Source organism: Pan troglodytes, chromosome 12 (genome assembly GCF_028858775.2).
Source record: "Pan troglodytes isolate AG18354 chromosome 12, NHGRI_mPanTro3-v2.0_pri, whole genome shotgun sequence".
NCBI lineage: Eukaryota > Metazoa > Chordata > Mammalia > Primates > Hominidae > Pan > Pan troglodytes.
Window position 1 is genome coordinate 31,808,234 of NC_072410.2, and position 21,827 is coordinate 31,830,060.

General features: G+C 43.5%; 1 pseudogene; it reads right to left on the bottom strand.

The window, feature by feature from the left end:
• Window positions 1–7,833: 7,833 nt before the first annotated feature.
• On the bottom strand, window positions 7,834–15,488 carry LOC736973 (ribosome biogenesis protein BMS1 homolog; annotated as a pseudogene).
• Window positions 15,489–21,827: the final 6,339 nt, after the last annotated feature.

The window sequence follows — 21,827 nt, forward strand, 5'->3', positions numbered from 1 at the left end:
GCTGCTTTGAATGCGTCCCAGAGATTCTGGTATGTTGTGTCTTTGTTCTCATTGGTTTCAAAGAACATCTTTATCTCTGCCTTCATTTCGTTATGTACCCAGTAGTCATTCAGGAGCAGGTTGTTCAGTTTCCATGTAGTTGAGCGGTTTTGAGTGAGATTCTTAATCCTGAGTTCTAGTTTGTATGCAAACATCACAGAGATGTTTCTGAGAATGCTTCTGTCTAGATTTTATAGGAAGATATTCCCGTTTCCAACGAAATCCTCAGTTATCCAAATATCCACTTGCAGATTCTACAAAAAGAGTGTTTCTAGTTCTAGAAATCAAACTAGAGACACTCTTTTTGTAGAATCTGCAAGTGGATATTTGGATAGCTTTGAGGATTTCGTTGGAAACGGGAATATCTTCTTATAAAATCTAGACAGAAGCATTCTCAGAAACATGTCTGTGATGTTTGCATTCAAGTCACAGAGTTGAACATTCCCTTTCATAGAGCAGGTTTGAAACACTCTTTTTGTAGTATCTGGAAGTGGACATTTGGAGTGCTTTGAGGCCTATGGTGAAAAAGGAAATAACTTCCCCTAAAAACTAGACAGAAGAATTCTCAGAAACAAGTTTGTGATGTGTGTACTCAACTAACAGAGTTGAAGCTTTTTTTTGATAGAGCAGTTTTGAAACTCCCTTTTTGTAGAATCTGCAAGTGGATATTTGGATAGCTTTGAGGGTTTTGTTGGAAACGGGAATATCTTCATATAAAATCTAGACAGAAGCATTATCAGAAACTTCTTTGTGATGTTTGCATTCAAGTCACAGAGTTGAACATTCGCTTTCATACAGCAGGTTTGAAACACTCTTTTTGTAGTATCTGGAACTGGACATTTGGAGCGCTTTGTGGCCTATGGTGAAAAAGGAAATATCTTCCCATAAAAACTAGATAGAAGCATTCTCAGAAACTTGTTTGTGATGTGTGTACTCAACTAACAGAGTTGACCCTTTCTTTTGATAGAGCAGTTTTGAAACCCTCTTTTTGTAGAATCTGCAAGTGGATATTTGGATAGCTTTGAGGATTTCATTGGAAACGGGAATATCTTCATATAAAATCTAGACAGAAGCATTCTCAGAAACATCTTTGGGATGTTTGCATTCAAGTCACAGAGCTGAACATTTCCTTTCATAGAGCAGGTTTGAAACACTCTTTTTGTATTATCTGGAAGTGGACATTTGGATCGCTTTGTGGCCTATGGTGAAAAAGGAAATATCTTCGCATAAAAACTAGACGGAAGCATTCTCCTAAACTTGCTTTTGATGTGTGTACTCAATTAACAGAGTTGAACCTTTCTTTTGATAGAGCAGTTTTGAAACACTCTTTTTGTAGAATCTGCAAGTGGATATTTGGATAGCTTTGAGGATTTCGTTGGAAACGGGAATATCTTCATATAAAATCTAGACAGAAGCATTCTCAGAAACATCTCTGTGATGTTTGCATTCAAGTCACAGAGTTGAACATTCCCTTTCATAGAGCAGGTTTGAAACACTCTTTTTGTAGTATCTGGAAGTGCACATTTGGAGCGCATTGAGGCGTATGGTGAAAAAGGAAATATCTTCCCATAAAAACGAGACAGAAGCACTCTCAGAAACTTGTTTAGGATGTGTGTACTCAACTAACAGTGTTGAAACTTTCTTTTGATAGAGCAGAACACTAAATTGAAGTTTAAAATAATTGTAACAATTGCATCTTATATAGCAGGTGAGGTTTCATAGTTTGGTTCAAGTAGTTTTCAAGTGACAAATTTTCAAGGTTTTTAGTTTTCAAGAGTTGTGCAACTTCGTCAGCCAGAAATCAAGCAAAAGGCTAGATAAGTAGCAGCAGGTGCGGGATTCTTGATATTGAAACTTTTAGGACTTTTCTCCTTAGGGATTCCAATGTTGTACATTTTATTTCCAGTATAACCCCTATGCATAGGATAAAGTAGTTTCACATGTTTGATTTTTCTAATTAGTTATTTGGGTCTCAAAATGTCCAGTTTATCAAAAAATCTTGTGCTGTGTACTGGGGACCATCTACTATAGCCTGATCATTGAATTTTTCAAAAACTTAAAGGGTTCCCTAAGTCCAAGGAAGACAATCAGTGTCCACAAGTCAGGAGGAGAAGGGGAAAGGGCATTCTAATCATTGCTTTGTTTTCATTGATTCTGTTGCTGCTTTCTTGCCATTGAAAGTACTCTTGCAGTCTGGTAATCATTATCCTTTGCCACCAGGATGCCCTTTCTATTTGAGATCCCTCAATCTTCATGTTGATCCATAAAAAGGCTTCAAAGTTACAACTATTTTTTTTAGTTCTCAGACTAACAAAAATAATCTAGCTTTTTGTCTTGACTACCAACCACTCTGGATTTTTTTTTTTTTTTGAGATGGAGTCTCGCCCTGTCACCCAGGCTAGAGTGCAGTAGCACGATCTTGGCTCACACAACCTCCACCTCCCAGGTTCAAGCAATTCTCCTATCTCAGCCTCCCAAGTATCTGGGACTATAGGCACACACCACCACGCCCGGCTGATTTTTGTATTTTCAGTAGAGATGGGGTTTCACCATGTTGGTCATGCTGCTCTTGAACTCCTGACCTCAGGTGATCCACCTGCCTTGTCCTCCCAAAGTGCTAGGATTACAGGCATGAGCCACCATGCCCGGCCCACTCTGGATTTAAGGACAGTTCTTTCTTCAATCAGCAGCCAAGGAGTCCTGATTCCTGATTCTAATTAAGAAGTTTAACTTGGTATTCTATTTCTGATGGAAGGATGGCTAAAAGAAGGGAGACTCAAACAACAGATGAAGGGAAAATACTCTGTACTGAATTTTCAATGTAATCTTAAATTCTATGTTTAATTGAGATGACCCAAATTTTTTTTTTTTTTTTTTGATACGGAGTCTCGCTCTGTTGCCCAGGCTAAAGTGCAGTGGCATGATCTCGGCTCACTGCAACCTCCGCCTCCCGGGTTCACACCATTCTCCTGCCTCAGCCTCCCAAGTAGCAGGGACTACAGGTGCCCGCCGCCACACCTGGCTATTTTTTTGTATTTTTAGTGGAGACGGAGATGACCCAAATTCTTAACTGCCTCATAAATACTGTTAATATATTGAAAGTTTTGCCCTAGGCTTTTATTAAAGTCAACTACATAGAAAAAGTTTCTCCTATCTTGAAATGTATTATTAAAGACATCATCCCCAATAATATTCCATATTCTCTGTTTAGGAACCGCAATTGTTTTCAAATTCAAGAATTCAGAGAAATCTACTTGTTACAAAAGAGTAGAATGGATAATGGGCACCACATCCTGAAGTGTATTTTAATAAAAATTCATGTAAGATGGTTCAAAATTTCATTAACTACTTTATATTAAAAAAATGCCTGGGAGAATTCTGTTTCTAGCAGAGTGGCAGACTGATGCCTTGAACAACCCTCTTATTACAAAGCTGAATACTCCACATGAAAACAAATCTTTTCAAATGCATTGTTAAGCTGTGAAGAGAATAACGAAAGTTCTAAGAAACCAAAATCTAAATGAAAACACAAGTCCAGGCAGGCACTGAAAACCTAAAAAAAAAAAAAAAAAAAAAAAAAAAAAACTGAAGAGGCCAATTGTTGGCAAGCATGTGGAACAGCAGGAACTCTTTAAGCTGCTGCTGGTGGCGGAGGCCAAGCCACTGTGCTCCCAGAACACAACACAGAAGCCTCCACACTGAAGCAGAGCACAGGTGCCCTGGAGTCTCCACCCCACCCAGGGATCCTCCAGCAGAAGTGTGTGTGCCCCTGCATAACTGCAAGTCCCATATCCAGACCTAGTGTTCAGGGCCGTGGGATAACAGCCAAAAATAGGAAATCATTTTACTCATCAATGGAAAAATGGTGACACAGTCATATAATGGAACTCAACAATGACGATAAATCAATGTCTGCCATAGACAAGAACATGGATGTGTTCTGTAATACTGAACCAAAGAAGCCAGGCTAAATAGAATGTGCTGTATTTTATAGAAGTCAAAACCAGGCAGAACAAATCTACATCAGGAACTGGGAAAGTAGCTATTTTGTGGGTTGGGGCAGCAGTGCCTGGGAGAGGCCACAGGTCAAGGCTACTGCTTGGTCCAGGGCGTGGCAGCCTGGTGTGCTACAGTTCATCTAGATGCACACTTATGATTCGGGCACTCTTCTGTATGTACATTAACATTTCAATAAAAAGCTTATTAAAACATTAAAACTTTCAGAAAAATCCACATTGCTTCAGTAGAAATTAGCACATTAACGTTTAAAAAATACATGTATATGGTGGGGGAAAAATAGTTCAAAAGAGTATCCAGTGAAAAGTTTAAGAGGGAGTGATGCCAGCAAGGGACTGATCAATAGCCCAGTAGCCCCAGCACTCCCCTCAGAGAAGGAACTGACATTGTGCCCCACCCCCATGGACCAGCTGCTGCTGCAATGTGCCCTCCTGGACCTGGACCACTTCGGGAGCATGTCCCACCCAGGGTGAGCAGCCACCGCACCCCTCTTCCATCCTCAGGCTTTGTTGCTCTATATCACACCCACCTAGTGGCCCACCACCCCCGAGCCGCTGTTACACTGTCTTAGGCCATTTAGTCTGGCTGTAACACAATACTCGAGACTCGGGGTAACTTATTTTATAAAAAAGGTTTATTTGGCTCACCCTGCTTGTGTCTGAAAAGTCCGAGATCGGGCAGCACAACTGGCGAGGGTCTTATGCTGCTTCATCTCATGGGGAAAGTGGAAGGCGAAACAGGTGTATGCAAGGGGCTCACATGGCAAGAGAGGAAACACAAGAGTCTAGGAAGCTGAACTCACTCTGATAACAATCCACTCCTGGTAACTAATCCAGTCCCATGAAAAGGCATTAATCTATTCATAAAGGATCTGCCCTGTGACCCGAATAACTCCCACTAGGCCCCACCTCCCACACCACCACATTTGGAATCAAATTTCAAATGGATGAAATTTCAAATGGCTGGTGGGAACAAATGATGTCCACATCACAGCATACACCCCACCTGTGGGGCCACGCTGCTGTGCCCCTCCCCTCCCAGCTGCCATTGCGCCCTGCCCCTTGGAGCCTGAGCTGACTTGGTGCCCTGCTTTCCAGGGAGTCAGTGCCTTGGCCAGTCTGAGCAGTCACATCCCCCACTGCACGAGAGCTGAAGCACTGCCCTGCTTCACAGGGAATCAGTGACTTGGCTGAGCTGAGCAGCCACACCTGCCAGGGATGAGCCAACATGGCACCCTTATATCCCAGGAAAACAGCATTGGCTGAACTGGGGTACCTTGCCCTTCAGGACAAACAACTGTAGAACCCTGCTTCCTTGGAACTGGACTAGCCCTAGAGAATCTGAGTTGCCCAGGCACCTGCCTCCCCAGGGAGAGAAGTAGTTGCTGCACTGGTCCCTGCCCCCGAGGGCCCAAGCCACAGTAGTGCTCCACCATTCTGGGGTCCTTGCTGATGCTGCGCCTGGCCTTACAGGGACTGAGATGCTGCTGTGTCCCACCACTGCAGGGTCCAGAGTCACTATCATGTCACTCCCATGTCCAGAGTCACTCCCATCCCCTGGGAGTTTACTTCTTAAACTCTTCGCAAAAACAGAGTGAGAGGAAATAATTCCAAACACATTTTACCAGGCCAGTATCACCTTAATACCTAAGCCAAACCAAAACACACACACACACACACACACACCAAACAAACAAAAACTACAGGTCAACTTCTCCAATAAATTAAATACTGATGCAAACATCCTAAAAAAATTTTAGCAAATAGAATTCAACAACACATCAAAAACATTATACATCGTGTTTAAGTGGGATTTATCCCTGGCATGCAAGGCTGGTTTAAAATATGTAAATCAATCAATGTGATATATCACATTAACAAAATGAAAGATAAAATGACATGGTCACCTCAATTGATTCAGTAAAAGCATTTAACAAAGTTTAGCAACCTTTCTTGATAAAACCTCTTCATAGTTTATGTATAGAAGGAAAGTTCCTCAACATAATAAAGACCATTTATGAAAAACCCAGTCTAATCATAGTTAGTGGGGAACAACTAAAGCTTTTCCACTAAGATTGAGTACAAGATAGGGATGGCCAGCCTCAACACTTTTATTCAATAGAGTGCTTGCAAGAGCAATCAGATGAGAAAAAAAGGCAACTAAATTAAAGAAGTAAAATTATCTCTATTTGCAGATGACAAGATCCTTTACGTAAAAAACTCCAAAGATTCCACAAAAAACTGTGAGAACTACTAAATCAATTCAGTTAAGCTGCAAGGTATAAACTCAACATATAAAAATCAGTTGCATTTCTGTATACAAATAACCTAGCTGACGAAGCAAACAAGAAAATAATCTCATTTACTATAGCATCAAAGAAAAACAAAAACTTAGGAATAAATTTAACCAAGAAGGTGAGAGATGTGTACACTTAAAAACCATAAAACATTCATGAAAGAAATTTAGACATGAACAAATGAAAAGACATCCTATGTTTATGGATCAGAAGAATTAATATTGTTAAAATGTTCACACTACCCAAAGCAAATATACAGATTTAACACAATCCTCATCAAAGTTCTGATGACATTCTTCACAGAACAGAATAAAACAATCCTGGCCAGACACAGTGGCTCACGCCTGTAATTCCAGCACTTTGGGAGACCGCAGTGGGCAGATCACGAGGTCAGGAATTGGAGACCAGCCCGGCCAACATAGTGAAACCCTGTCTCTACTAAAACTACAAAAATTGGCCGGGCATAGTGGCATGTGCCTTTAGTCCCAGCTACCTGGGAGGCTGAGGCAGAAGAATTGCTTGAATCCAGGAGGCAGAGGTTTTAGTGAGCTGAGATTATGCCACTGCACTCCAGCTTGGGTGACAGAGTGAGACTTCGCCTCAAAAAAAAAAAAAAAAAGAAAAAGAAAAGAAAAGAAAAGAAAAAACAATCCTGAAACTCATATGGAACCACAAAAAACCCCAAACAGCCAACAGATAACTGTGAAAGAAAAAGTTGGAGGCATCACACCTCTTGATTTAAAATTGTATTACAAAGCTATAGTAATCAAAACAGTATGGTGCTGGCATAAAAACAAAAAAATAGACCAATGGAACAGAACAGAGACCTTTGAAATAAATCCAAACATATACTGTCAACTAATTTTTGACAAGGGCAAACAAGACAAGACAATGGTAAAAAAGATAGTTTCTTCAATAATAGGATTTTCACATGCAAAAGAATAAAATTGGACCCTGATCATACACCATACACAAAAATCAACTCAAAACAGATACAAGACCAAAGACCCAAATAAGACCTGAAACCATAAAACTCCTAGAAGAAAACATAGGGGGAAAGCCTCTAGACATTGGCCTTAGCAATAATTTTTTGGATATCGCACCACAAGCCAGGCTACAAAAGTAAACATAAACAAGGAGGACTGCATCAAACTAAAAAGCTTCTGCACAGCAAAGGAACAACCAACAAAATGAAAGGGGAACCTACAGACTGGAAGAAATATTTGCAAACCACATATCTGATAAAGTGTTAATATCCAAAAATCAGTAAAGAACTCTTACAACTTAATAGCAGAAAACCAACCCAGTTGAAAAATGGGCCAAATAGGAAATGACCAATAGGAAATGGGGAGATATACATTAAAATAATACAAAGTAGCAGACATGTAGGATGAACAAGTTAGAGATCTAGTGTACACCATGAGGGCTATAGTTAATAAAAATATATTGTCTTTGGGATTTTTGTTAAGTAAGTAGATTTTAGCTGTTCCTGTCACACAAACAAAAATCTAACTATGTGAGATGGTAGCTATGTTAATTTGCTTCACTATAGTAACCAGTTTACTATCTATATGTATCCTTTAAGATCATGTTGTCAACCTCAAATATATAAAATAAAATTTATTTTAAAAAAGAAAAGTTTGTCTTCAATCCAGAAAGAACCACTATTACCATTTTTTGGTGTTCCATTCCAAAATATCCCACAAATATACAATTGTTCAATCAAATTTAACGTTAGACTTTATACTTGAACATTCAAAGTACGTAAGAAATTATAGAAAAGTGTCTGTGTGACTCCCTGTCTGTAGAGCACAGGCTTCATCTCCACTAACACACACACGACCAGCACCATATACAGAGAGTCTTTGTTTGTCTTTAGTCTGACACCATGGGCGAGCCCGAGGTGGCCCGTGGTCCACATTCCTGACCAGGTGTCTTTCTCACCCACTGGTTTCAACAAAGATGTTACTGGGTTATAGAAGGCTGGGATGGAAACAGGATACCAAGTTCGCATGAAGACAATATCTGAAAAGAGGTAATTTACTTTAACATTTTCAAAAGAAGATTCATATCCATATTGCAAAGAAACAAAGAACAAAACTTTCACTCCAAACTTCTCTACCTGGCTGCAAAGTATTTGAAGGGAAAGCTCGCTAAGGAAGCTATTCTCATAGATCACAGAACTGTTACTGGGTGTGGCCAGGGGACTGCAGACACCAGGCGAATGGGCACACCACATAAGACTGGGAGATCTAAGGCTGGAGCTGCTCAACTCTCTGGAGACCTGACTCCAGCCTCTCATCACACTGGCTAGAAGTCAAGCATGAATGGTAACACCCTGCCCTGAACACTACTTAAGACACTCACCGCTCATCTGCAGCTTATCCTCAAAGCTAGCCTGGAAAGCTCCTTCTGGAGCTCAGAGTGCTCTCTTGATCTGCCCCCTTATCCCACTGACAGTTCGAATCACAGCATCTTCAAATTTGGCCACTTCCAAGGCAGAATTAAACATTCCCTACAGGTATAGCAAGATAAACACACACACACACACACAAAATCATATACTTTATGCTTTACTTCTTACTTCAAACATACATCCCTGATTAAAGAACAAAAACAACTCACTGAAGGGTGATAAAATAATCAAAATGTATTTGCCCCTGAAAGTGGAATTACTACCTCAAAAAGAATACAACTCTTTCATTTTCCCCAAAATAATCATGTGAGTTCATGGGCATGCTCATCACTGCTGTCTGTGTGGAAGAGAAGATCGAAGAGTGATTTACTGGACTGAATTGGCCTAGGAAGCCTTTGCTGGCATCTCTCAGACTGGACTGCAGCCCAGATCCTTTCACTCAGATGCATGCACTTAGAACATGAAAACATAAGATAAATGCCGGTGGTATTATTACCTTATATTGCAAGAACATTTTATGACTTCCTAACTCTGTGTTTTCAATAGAAACATCCCCACTAATGAAATTGTCAATAAATGCTGCTCAAACCACCCTCCCCAAATACTGTAAAACAGTACATCCGTTTCTCTGTACCCTTGCCAAGTTGTCTGCAAATGCTTTGTCGATTTTTCTACCGAGTTAGACAAACTTGTGATTTTTTTCCCTTTCTTAACACCAATTTAAAAAGTAGGAAACAAAACCTAGTGGATAAAATGACATATTTTCAATATGAGTTCTGTGGCAGTCTCACATGGAAGTCAGGAGTAACAGCCTCAATTCCTAAATAGCTGTTTACCACTGCTTTTTTGAGCATATTTAAGTAATACAGAATATAAAGGAGCAAACAAAATATGAAGTTTATATAAGATTTCAAACACTTTTCTAAAAATATGAGGCCCACATTTTAGAGGTATTTCATTCCTTTTCTCAAACAATATGGACATTTATAAATATGAGAATATATAGATATACAGACCTTAATAAATGAAGTGTTCTTGAAAATTTTATATGGAAAACCAGTTAGCTTTAATTTCTTCACAATTTTTATGGATTTATCCAGATCAAGGACAACTCCTGTGGCAGCTATCCGAAAATCAGGCTAACAGGAGCCCCAAAATTTGAAAATAGGAATAATATTAGCAAGAGAAAAACTTCAATTCTATGTAACACAATAAATTACCAAAGTGAATTTTACTTACAATTAGCTAAGAAAAACAAGAGAGACCATCTGAACTTGCAACCCAGTGGTTTGACAAAAGCAATCCAAAACTTTAAAGTTGGTAAGCCAAACTAACAAGGGTGACTTGAGGCCAGGCACAGTGGCTCATACCTGTAATCCCAGCACTTTGGGAGGCCAAGGCAGGTGGATCACCTGAGGTCAGAAGTTTGAAACCAGTCTGGCCAACATGGCAAAATTCCATCTCTACTAAAAATACAAAAATTAGCTCGGCATGATGGTGCACACCTGTAATCCCAGCTACTCAGGAGGCCGAGGCAGGAGAACCGCTTAAACCCAGGAGGCAGAGGTTGCAGCGAGCCAAGATCGTGCCACTGCACTCCAGCCTGGATGACAGAGTGCGACTCTGTCTCCAAAAAAAAAAAAAAGAAAAAAAGAAAAAAGAAAAAAGAAAAAAAAAAGACTACTTGAGTACTTTCCTGAGAGTGATTTCAGAGGAATGTAATTTTACTATAATGATTTATTTGGAACGAAATGGAAAAGAAAAATACAGTTGCAATGTTTAGGAAATTAAAATTTGGACCTCCAGGGAAGATTCCATCTGCTCATTATTCTGCTTTCTTCTCTGTTAAATGGGACCAGTAAACCCTGCCCTGCCTGACTGGTCAAATGAAAATGGAGTGAACAGACTGCTACCCCAGCACAGCTGCAGGGAGTCTTGTGTCTGGGTGGTCTCTGATGGCTCCTCATAACCTCATATAGTGCTTAGCACATGGTGAGCACTGCTTAAATACTTGCTTAGATAAATAAATGCAAAAGATGCACAAAAATAGGAAATGTACCATTATAATTCTTCCACCTCCCCTCCTCTAATCCCACACCCTACTGAAAAGGATGTACAGAGATTAAAAGCAAAGGGAAATTTACTTTATAATAATAAAAATGAGTAATTTTCAACTTAAAGTCTCATGTACTTAATAACCCACATTCAGGATATATTTCTCAAACCAATCTGTAAAAGAAATCGTCCAAGATAGTTACCATTATGCCACTGACAGACTGTATTGCCAAGAAACCAGTTCCCTGTGGAGTGATAGGGTCTTAAAGGAAAAGGAAAAAAAGAAATATAGCAAACCAGAAATTTTAGATTCTAGTTTAACATACTGGATACGGACATTTAGATTTGGATATAGATTTACATATATACTCCAAACCACCCCCCCGCTCCCAGAAAACAGAAACATCTTAGGAGTGGAATTTTATGAAAGGAAAAGCACAAAGCTAAAATAACGCAGCCTGTAAAGTTTAATCTCGGCAATAGGCAAGTTATTGTAATCATATTTTACCCCAAAAGGCTGCTCCACAATGCATGTGCTGTGGGGTATACTTTAGAAGCCTTTGTCTTCCATTGTGGTCTTCAATATAATAGAGCAGGATGGTCTGAAACCTCCTCCACCCTACAGAAAATATGATTGGATCTTGGGACTTGAGGATTTTCTTATACCAGCGATGTTTCTTCAGACGAATTTGAGGGGGATGAGAGGGTAAGATGATTGATGGAGGGGAAATCCACAGAGCCTCAGGCACCAAATATGCAGCAAAGGGACCCACCTGCATGTGTCCAACATTTCCCTCGCTGTTGCCCAAGCCACCCAGGATAATGGGGTAATGGGGGTCAAAGTTCTGCACAAATTCACAGGGAACATTTTCAATCTCAACGCGGACGTACATCCCAGGTTGAAAACCATCATACTGAACTCTGGCTTCATCATCTTGATCTTCAAGTTCTACGTGATTCAGCTGTACATGACGGGGTGGGGGGGAAAAACCTGTATGCTGTTATTTGTAATAAACATAGGATTAACATGAACAAATAAGCAATTTCTAAGTAAAGGAACTGTGGACAGAATTATGTAGGCTTTATCCTATTAAAAATACTACACATTTGGCCGGGTACAGTGGCTCATGCCTGTAATCCCAGCACTTTGGGGGGCCAAGGCGGGCAGATCACATGAGGTCAGGAGTTTGAAACCAGCCTCGCCAACATGGTGAAACCCCGTCTCTACTAAAAATACCAAAATCAGCTGGGCATGGTGGTGCGTGCCTGTAGTCCCAACTACTCAGGAGGCAGAGGTGAGAGAATCGCTTGAACCTGGGAGATGGAGGTTGCAGTGAGTCAAGATCGTGCCACTGCACTCCAGCCTGGGCAATAGAGCAGGATTCCATCTCAAAAAACAAAAAAACAAAAAAAACCTACACATTTTACCTCTACAGTCTGTTCAGAATATGTCCCAACCATTTTCTTCTCTCCTGCTCCAAGGGACAGCAAATGTAGATAACTGTGGAGCCCTGCGTGCTCGAACATTGGAAACATCCCCAGTCCACACTTTCTTTCCTTCCTCTCCAAATAATTCTTTCACACTTTTCCCTTGTCTTCAAACACCCACCACCACCCTCACCTTCACTCAGCTGATGGCTGTTTCCTGATTCACTCCAAAACCAAAAGAACCTCTACGGTCAACCCTCTACCAGGGTTTCCTCCCATATCCAGCCTTATCAGAGCTCTGACCTGGCCCATAGAGGAGCTATGTGTGGCTATTTAAATTAAAATTAATTACAATTACATAATATTTAAAATGCAGTTCCTCAATCACACTAGTCACACTGGAAGTGGTCCATATCAACTTGCAGCCAGTGTTACAATATTGGGAAGCACAGACGTGCATCTCCATGATCACAGAAAGTTCTACGGGCAGCTCAGGCACAGATGATTTGTCCATGCTTCTACTCAGGGCCACACATCACTTGCTCACTAGACACCATCCACTCTTCCTGGACTTCATTCCAACAGCTCTTCCCTCTGTTCTCTCTCTTACCTCAAAACCTTTTGATTCCACTTCTTCCACCAAAAACTGCTTCATTTCTCTGCTTCTCTCTGCAGCAAAACCCCACAAAAGTTTTCCACAGTTGCAGCCTCCAGTTTTTCTGCTCCCATTCTCCTACATCCATGAAAATTGGTGTTTGCCAAGATCGCTGAAGGCCTCCACGCTGAAGGACTCCTCCAGTGGTCAACTCTGCCTTTACCGTAGTTAACACTGCAGCGGGATCTGAACAGTGCTTCGCCTCCGTGTACAACTGGACTCCTGCGTGCCTGCATGCTCACACTGCTTCTCCCTCTCCCTCCTAGGCACTGCTCAGGCCTCACGGCTGCAATCGCCCCAACTCGCCCATGCCAGTCTTGCTCCTCCCAGTCACTCTGCACTCACTCCCCGGCCACCTCACAGAGTTAAGTGGCATCTACATGCTGAGGGCTGTACATCTAAGTCCCTGGCCAGACCTGTCTCTCCAGACTTGACACTCCGCTTGTCTGCATGATACCCAGCCGAACCAAACATCATCTTCCCAAAACTGCATCTGCAGACAGTTTCCTATCTAACCTGCAACAACCCATCCTTCCAGGAACTTCCAGTCGCCATCCTCATTTCCTCTCACACACCCCACATTCAGTCCACCAGGAAATCCTACTGACCCAGCTTCCAAATAAACTCTATCCGGGTTTGACTCTTTGTCTCATCTCCACTGCCAGCCCTCTGGTTTGTGCCACCGGACTGATCTCTACCAGACTGTCTTGGCAGAGTGATCTGATTACCTGAATGTCTCTCCTCTGCTCAAAACCCTCCAAGGACTCCCATTTCAGAGTGAAACATTCAGTCTTTTCCAATGGCCCACAAGGCTCTAGGTAATTTTAAATTGTAAACGGTGTGAAGCAAAAACTTCAGAGTTAGCCTAGTCATGCCTTTCAAAGGTCAACACAGACTAGCAACCACTAAGCTAATGCCTAATCAGGAAACAGTCCTTTGACTAGATGAAGATCTAGGATGAAACTCCGTTTCACAAATCATATACCTAATCTGTTCCAGCTTACACAAGCACTCCTGGCCTCACTAACAAGACGCAACTCAGATGCTCACCATCAACTGTACACACGTTTCTGTGTCTGTCTCCTTCAGAGTGACATCACCGCCTCCAGCAACCTGCTCAGCACCCCCAGGCAGGAGGGACACACCATCTCCCTTCATCTCCGCATCTGACCTTATACTCCACATGTCCTTCTGAACTCTGACCAGGATGAGTTTTCAGAGCACTTCCCCTGGGAGCTCTGGTGTGTCCATAAGCCACACGGGCCACTGATCACCTGCCATTCAAATCAGGGAGCAGCGATCGGAATAGGCAGCATTGGCTTGCACTGAAATGAACGCACTGTCTCAGATCACTACATTGTAAAAGTCTCAAAAGTAGAGACCATGTCTCAGTCATTTCGGTTTCCTAATTCTTGTTACAAAATAGGTATGGATCTTTTTCTGGTGATCTTCTGACTGTAGAAACAATGAGCTCACTGCATGAATAAACACACTCACATGCATCTACCCAGGAGTCCAAATGAAAGGCACAGAAGCAGGATAGGAAGCAGGGACCCAAAGAAAGTCAGGGATTCCTGCACTATGTGATAGTCTTGACAAGGGGCTGAGAGGAACTGAGGTTTATCACCTGTGCTTCTTTCTGCATTTCTCCTTTAAGATCATCAAAATATGTGCTTTCTCCTTCATCATATTCCGCATCAAACATCTCCTTCAATTTTCTCTTCTTATCCAAATGCTTTTTCTTGGCAATTTCTTCTTCGTCGGGGTCAATTTCTTCCTTGTTTCTCTATATCTTCATTCTTAAATTTCCAGAAGAAAAAATTTTGTGTATGTTTATGAAGGTCTTTTCTTTAAACATTACATTTTTTAAAGTTCTATTTAAACAAAAATCTTAGCAAAAATCTGTTATCATTTTCAATAAAACAAAACAAAACACAACATAACCTTTGTCTCTGAATAACATTACTGCTACAGGAAATTTTTACATCTGCATTACAAATTAGCTGCTATTCCTTAAGCTGGCTGGGAACACAAACTAGAATAAAAATAACAGACATGTCCCTCACCCAGATGCTCCCAGACCCTGTTCTAAAGAAATATTAGGGAGAACAGGGACTTCATTCTTTTAAATGACACTTAAATTTAAAAAGAGGAGAATGATGGCAATGGTTGAATGTAAGTCTGAGAAGCTAAGACTTCTGTGAGTGAAAAATCACAGTGGTCTTGGCAAATGACTATGGCAAGAAACAGTAGTAACTGTCGTCCAAAACTTAACAAGTAAACAAGAAAGCTTCTCTTTGGTCCCCACATCCCCACCCTTTAGGAAGGAATCTATCCATCCAGTCTGCAATCTTCACACATCACAAGTAAGATTTGCATTTCTCAATGTGGGCCTCTCTCAGAACACAATGACCAAGAACAGCCAGCTACGACAAAGTCATACCTGAGTGTCGGGGCCCGATTTTCCCTTGTGCACGTCCCCTGTTTCCAAGTCTTCAAAGTCACCGTAGAGCTCCTCTGGGAAAAGAACACCCAAAGGCTGCTCTGTGAGCCAGGCATGCATGTGCTGCTGGCCCCACCCACGACAGGCCCACAATGCGCTCCGCGTTCCAAGCCTCATTCTTACTGTTCCCGTCACTAGACACACAGGCAAAACTTTGCACTAGGGAATGCTTCGTAAAACAGTTAGTATTTCATCATCTGTTTAGGTAAACTAAATTGACCCAATCCACATTTCCGCACTTCATGTCAAAAATCCCAATCTCAATTTTTCCAGTATAGATAATGGACACTCTTTCGTTTTTGTTTTTTTTTTTTTTTTTTTGGAGACGGAGTCTCACTCTGTCACTCAAGCTGGAGTGCAGTGGCACGATCTCAGCTCACTGCAACCTCTGCCTCCCAGGTTCAAGCAATTCTACTGCCTCAGTCTCCCGAGTAGCTGGGATTATAGGCACCCGCCACCAGGCCTGGCTAATTTTTATATTTTTAGTAGAGATGGGATTTCACCATATTGGCCAGGCTGGTCTTGAACTCCTGACCTCGTGATTTGCCCTCCTCAGCCTCCCAAAGTGCTGGGATTACAGGCATGAGACACTGCAACCGGCCAATGGACACTTTTTATGAAAGACACAGAGGTCTATCTGTGTCCCCCAAATGAATAATTCAAAGAGTGAATGGAAAAGTCCCATGCTGATAACCAGCACATGTGAAAAGGAGTCTCAATGTAAGTTCAACACAACACAATCGTGTAACACACCTAGGGGAAATTTTAGATCATATAAAACATAGCATTTAGATTAAGAGTAGAGCCCCAAACCACACCAAACCCATGGGAAGAGCTTATTCACTCATTCATTCCTTCATTTGTTTTTGGAGCTCTGGGTTCAATTATAGTTCCCAATCTTAAAAGAAATAGACAAGTAAGGCTGGGTGCAGTGGCTCACATCTGTAAACCCAGCACTTTGGGCGCCCGGGAGGCAGAGGTTGCAGTGAGCCATAATTGCGTCACTGAACTCCAGCCTGGGTGACAAAGTGAGACCCTGTCTCAAAAAAAGGAAAACAAAAGAAAGAGGCAAGTTAAAACTCATTTGGGAGAGCAATGTTTAGAAGGCTATTAAAACATTTTCACATAAGGGCCAAAGAACCAGGTAGATGTTATAAAAGATAGGAAGCTCCTATTTGTAATAAAAGCAAAAAAGGATAAAATAGGAATAAACCTAACAAGAAGTGCACCAGAACTTTATTTATTTAAAAAAGAAGAAAAGCTTTAATATGCTACCAAAGGACAAAAGGAATAGCATCACTACCAACACTCGTAAGTGCTCTCCACACCAGGCACTGTGTTAAGTACTTTCCTTGCCTTAACCACATTCTTCAACCCAAGGAAGTAGATGTTGTAAATATTATATACTGAATAATGATATGTCCTCATATGAAAAGGAAGACTCGACATCACAAATACGCCAATTCTCCCTTTAGCCCAGTTACAACCCGAAACCACCACTAAGGATTTCTGGTCTAGAGAAGATAACACATTATACCCTCCTAAGAAATGTAACCCAAACTCTAGAAATAATAGACAGGAGATGATCAATGGAGAATTCCGAAAGGTGGACAGAAAAAGGCTGCTGAGGGACTCTAGGACTAAGGAATGCATAGTGGCCAGGTGTCTCCCTGGACCTCATCCAATAGGACGGTGACCCAGGCCCAGAGTTTTCCAACTCCCAACATAGCAATAGAAGGCAACCCAGGCAGACTCAGTCCCCGCAGATCAAAGGAGATCTTCCCCACAACAAGAAAACCAGCTCCACACACCAACACAACCACCATTCCCCACCCACCTAGCTGCAGCAGGTGGCCCAGCCTGGGGCAGCTCCCCTGTTCCCTCAGGTGGGCAACAGCAGGGACTGGTGGGAGAATCCCAGTGATACATATTAGCCAAACAGACCAAAATAACACCATGAAGGCTCTGAAATTAAATTGCCATTGGAATCACAGCCCACAAAGTAGACCAAGACCTACAGACTAAACCTAAATAGGAGGACTGCCTGCAAAAATAAAAATTACATAGGCAGATGTTGGAACCACCTGACTCATCACTTATAACAGTCAGCATAAAAATGCTTCAACAAGCAACTACAAATCCTATGGCAACAATCAAAGAACTGAAAACGTCAGCAAAGAAACTGAAGAAGAATCAAATGGAAATTACAGAAATATAAAATACAGTAACAGAAATTTTAAAAAAATCTAACTGGATGGGCTCTATTGAGTAAAAGTGGAGATGACAGAGGAGAGAATCAGAGAAGCTGAAACCTGATCAACAGAATTCACCCAGTCTAAACAATAGAGAGAAAATAACCTGAAAACAAATGAACAGAGCTGCACGGACCTGTGAGACGATAACAAAAGACCCCGCATTTATGTTATCTGAGTCCCACAGGAGACCAGAGCTGCGAAAGCATGCAAATAACTAATTCCTGAGGGTTCCCACATTTGGTGAAAGATATAAACTTACAGATTCAAGAAGCTGAGCAAACCTCAAAGTATACCAAAAGAAAGCAACACTGATTAAACTTTCAAAACTAAAAACAAAGAGCAAAAATGGCAGAATGCCTGTAGGGACATGCCAACTCAAATGCCATGGAGGCCAGAAGGAAGTGGCACAACATTTTCAAGTGCTTAAAAAAACCAACCAAACAAAAAAACTGTTGGCTGCAAATTCCATATCCCATGAAACTACCCTTCAGAAATGAAGAGAGAAATAAAGACATTCTCAGAGGAAGAGAATATAGGAATTTGTCACTGGTCAATTTAGAAATGTTAAAAAGTGGCTACAGAAATATGTTCTGTCATTTCCACAATACAAAAAATTAAAACAAAAAATCAAAATAAAAAATGGCTACAGAAAGTTCTTATGCAGAAGGGATGAATATGGGACTATGGGAGGAGGGACAAAGGAAAGACCAGAAATGTGGATACATACGCGAGACAATCCACAGTTCTTAAAATCACATTTGACGACTGAAACAAAAACTATACCACCACGTACTACTAAAGCCAGTGATTTATACAAGTGGAAAAGGTAAAGAGACATAAATGCAAGGCAGGTTTCCACACTTTGAAGTGGTAAATACTGGTACCAGTAGACTACTATATTACAATACACATATTGCAACATCCAGAGCAAACACTTTAAGACTATACAAACAGATACACGCAACAACATTATACAGAAATAGATCAAGATGGAGGGAAAGAAAAAGGAAACAAGCAAATAATAAAAACATCAGACATAAGCAATTATGTAACAATAAGCACCTTAAATGTAAATGGTCTAAATAAACCAAAAGACAGATTGATGGAGAGCCTATAATAAACACATGGCCCAACTAAATACTGTTCATAAGAAACTTCCAACTCACTTAAGGACCTAAGTAGGTTGAAAGTAAAAGAATGGAGAAAGATATCCTGTGAAATCATTAATTTTTTAAGGAAGCAGGAGTGAATATATTAATATCTTATGAAGTAGACTTCAAGCAAAATAATTTACCAGAGCTGGAGAGGGTCTTCACTGAATTTTAAGATCTAAAATTTCCTATGCTGCCTTGACATCTTTGAGCCTCACAGGGCCCCAAAGGCCTAGCCATGGGTTTTCCTGTTTCTACCAGACACCCCCTACCCCGCCACCCAACAGGAAAGGCTCCCCACCTGGCTAGTTCTTTTATCAGCCAGAACAGTTGCACCTCAGCCTAAGAAGTTTCACTTCATCTGTCTGCCAGCCCATGAATTTATTCAAACAAGCCAATTGCTCTCCCCCTCGGGAACCATTGGTCATTGTGTGCTCTTGTTACTACCAAGCCTGCCTGCTTCCTCAGCCCCCAGCCCTCACTCCGCTACAGAGTGCGGTGCCCATCTGACCCTGTGTGGCATGCAGTGCCCTCTGAGCTGTGGGTATATGTGACTAAAACACTGCTGTCAATCTCATCCATCCACGCCAGGGGTCGTGTTCAGCCATCTCCTACACTTTAGGGCAGGGACCCCTCCTTCACCAATGGGGTGAAAAGGAAGTGATCATAACAACTGCTTAATGACAAAAGGATTAACCCACCAAGAAGACATCTACTTCAACATCCTTCTCTTAGCAACTGTTAAAACTAGGCAGAGGCCGGGCACAGTGGCTCATGCCTGTAATCCCAGAACTCTGGGAGGCAAAGACAAAGGATAGCTTGAGGCCAGGAGTTCGAGCCTGGGCAACATAGCAAGGCCTCATCTCTCCAAAAAATTTTAAATTTAGCCAGGTGTGCCGGCACACACCTATAGTACCAGCTACTCAGGAGGTTAAGCCAGGGGAAGTACTTGACCGTAGGAAGTCAAGGCTGCAGTGAGTCATGTTCGTGCCACCGCACTCCAGTGTAAGTGACAGAGTGAATCTAGGCAGAAAAGGAGCAAGGATTTACAAAAGATCTGAACAGTCAACCAGCAAAATTTGACATCCGTATAACACCCCACTCCCCAACAGCAAAACACACACATTTTTAAAGCCAATAGAAATCTACCAAGATGAGGTACACTTGGGGCAATAAAAGAAATCACAGCAAATCTTGCTGTGCGCCCCTCTGCGCCGGCGCCGTGCCCCTCTGCGCCTTCTTTTCTCACCATGGGGAAGCGTTTGGGGGCCTCTTGAGGGACCCCCTAGATACTTCTACTCAGAGCCCCCAAAGCAGGGGAGCCTCCACTCCTCTGTCTGCAGCCTCCCCTGTCGGTTCTCGCTACCCAGGGTTCAGTGGCCTGGGGGCTGACGGAGGTGGTCGCCTCTGCCAAGGCCCCTCCCGGCACCTCCCTGGCTCATCCAGCCCACCTTCCTCTCACGCTGGCTCACGCAAAGTGCTCTGGTCACCAGGAGCCCTTCCTGACCAGCCCCGGCCCCTTCTTGGCCTTCGCCCATCTGGCCTCCCCTGGAGCCCTGACCTGGGTGCCGGGCCTGCTGGGTCCAGAGCCCACCCCGCCCTGAACAACCCCGAGTCTCAGGCACCCTCAGCTCTTACCCTTTCACAGCTGGGGAGTGGAGCCTGGGCCTGCGCCTCTCCGCGCCTGCCCCGCCGCTGTGCGCCTCTCCGCCGCTGGCCGCCTCTCCGCCGCGCCGCCACTATCCGCCTCTCCACCGCTGTTCGCCTCTCCGCCGCTGTCCGCCTCTCCGCCTCTCCGCCGATGTCCGCCTCTCCGCCGCTGTCCGCCTCTCCGCCGCGCCGCCGCTGACCGCCTCTCCGCCGCGCCGCCGCTGACCGCCTCTCCGCCGCGCCGCCGCTGACCGCCTCTCCGTCGCTGTCCACCTCTCCGCCGCGCCGCCGCTGACCGCCTCTCCGTCGCTGTCCGCCTCTCCGCCGCGCCGCCGCTGCTCCGCCGCGCCGCCGCTGACCGCCTCTCCGTCGCTGTCCGCCTCTCCGCCGCGCCGCCGCCGCTCCGCCGCGCCGCCGCTGTCCGCCTCTCCGCCGCGCCAACACTGGCCGCCTCTCCGCCGCTGTCTGCCTCTCCGCCACGCCGGCACCGGCGCTGTGTGCCTTTGCAAGGGCAGAGCTGCGTTCTCCTCCGCACAGACCCAGAGAGCATTGCGAGGGCGGAGCTGCGTTCTACTCTGCACAGACCTTGGGGCACTGCCTCGCTTTGGGACAACTCGGGGCCGCATCGACGGTGAATAAAATCTTTCCTGTTTGCAGCCATGTTTGTGGTTGGTGGCAGCGATGGACACTGCAGCCAGCCAGAGTGTAGAAAGGCATCGGGGTAAGTGCGCTATCCAGGCTGCACTGCTGGTGGCCTGGGACGGGTTGGGAGCCCTATCTCAGGCCTCACTGCCCGTCTTGGGTGGCTGGTTGGGTGTGCTATCTGGGGCTGTGCTGCCTGCACCGGGCAGGGCGGTTTGGGGACTCAAACCGGGGCTGCACTGCCTTTGGCGGGGAGCCGGTTGGGGGCAATATCCCAGACTGTATTGCTGGCAACAGTGAGGTGGGTTAAGTGTGCTATCTGGGGCTGCACTGTGCGGCTGTCGGGGGTGGGGGGGTGGCGGTTTTGGGTTGAGGGCGCTATGGGGTGCTGTAATGCCCATGGTGCGGGGAGGCGGGGCAGTTAGGGTATGTTGGGTGTGCTATTGGCGGGGGCGACACTGCTGGTGGTAGGGGGCAGGGTGGGTTGGGGGCCATATCAGGGGCTGCACTGATTGCTTTAGCTAGGATTTCTGGTACTATGTTAAACAACAGTGGTGACAGGGGGCATCCTTATCATGTTCCAGATCTTAGAGGAAAAGCTTTCCAATTTTCCCCATTCCATATGATTTTAGCTGTGGGTGTCTTTCCTGTAGTTTTTATTATGTTGCGGTATGTTTCTTCTGTGCCCGTTTCTTTGAGGATTTATAGCATGAAGGGATG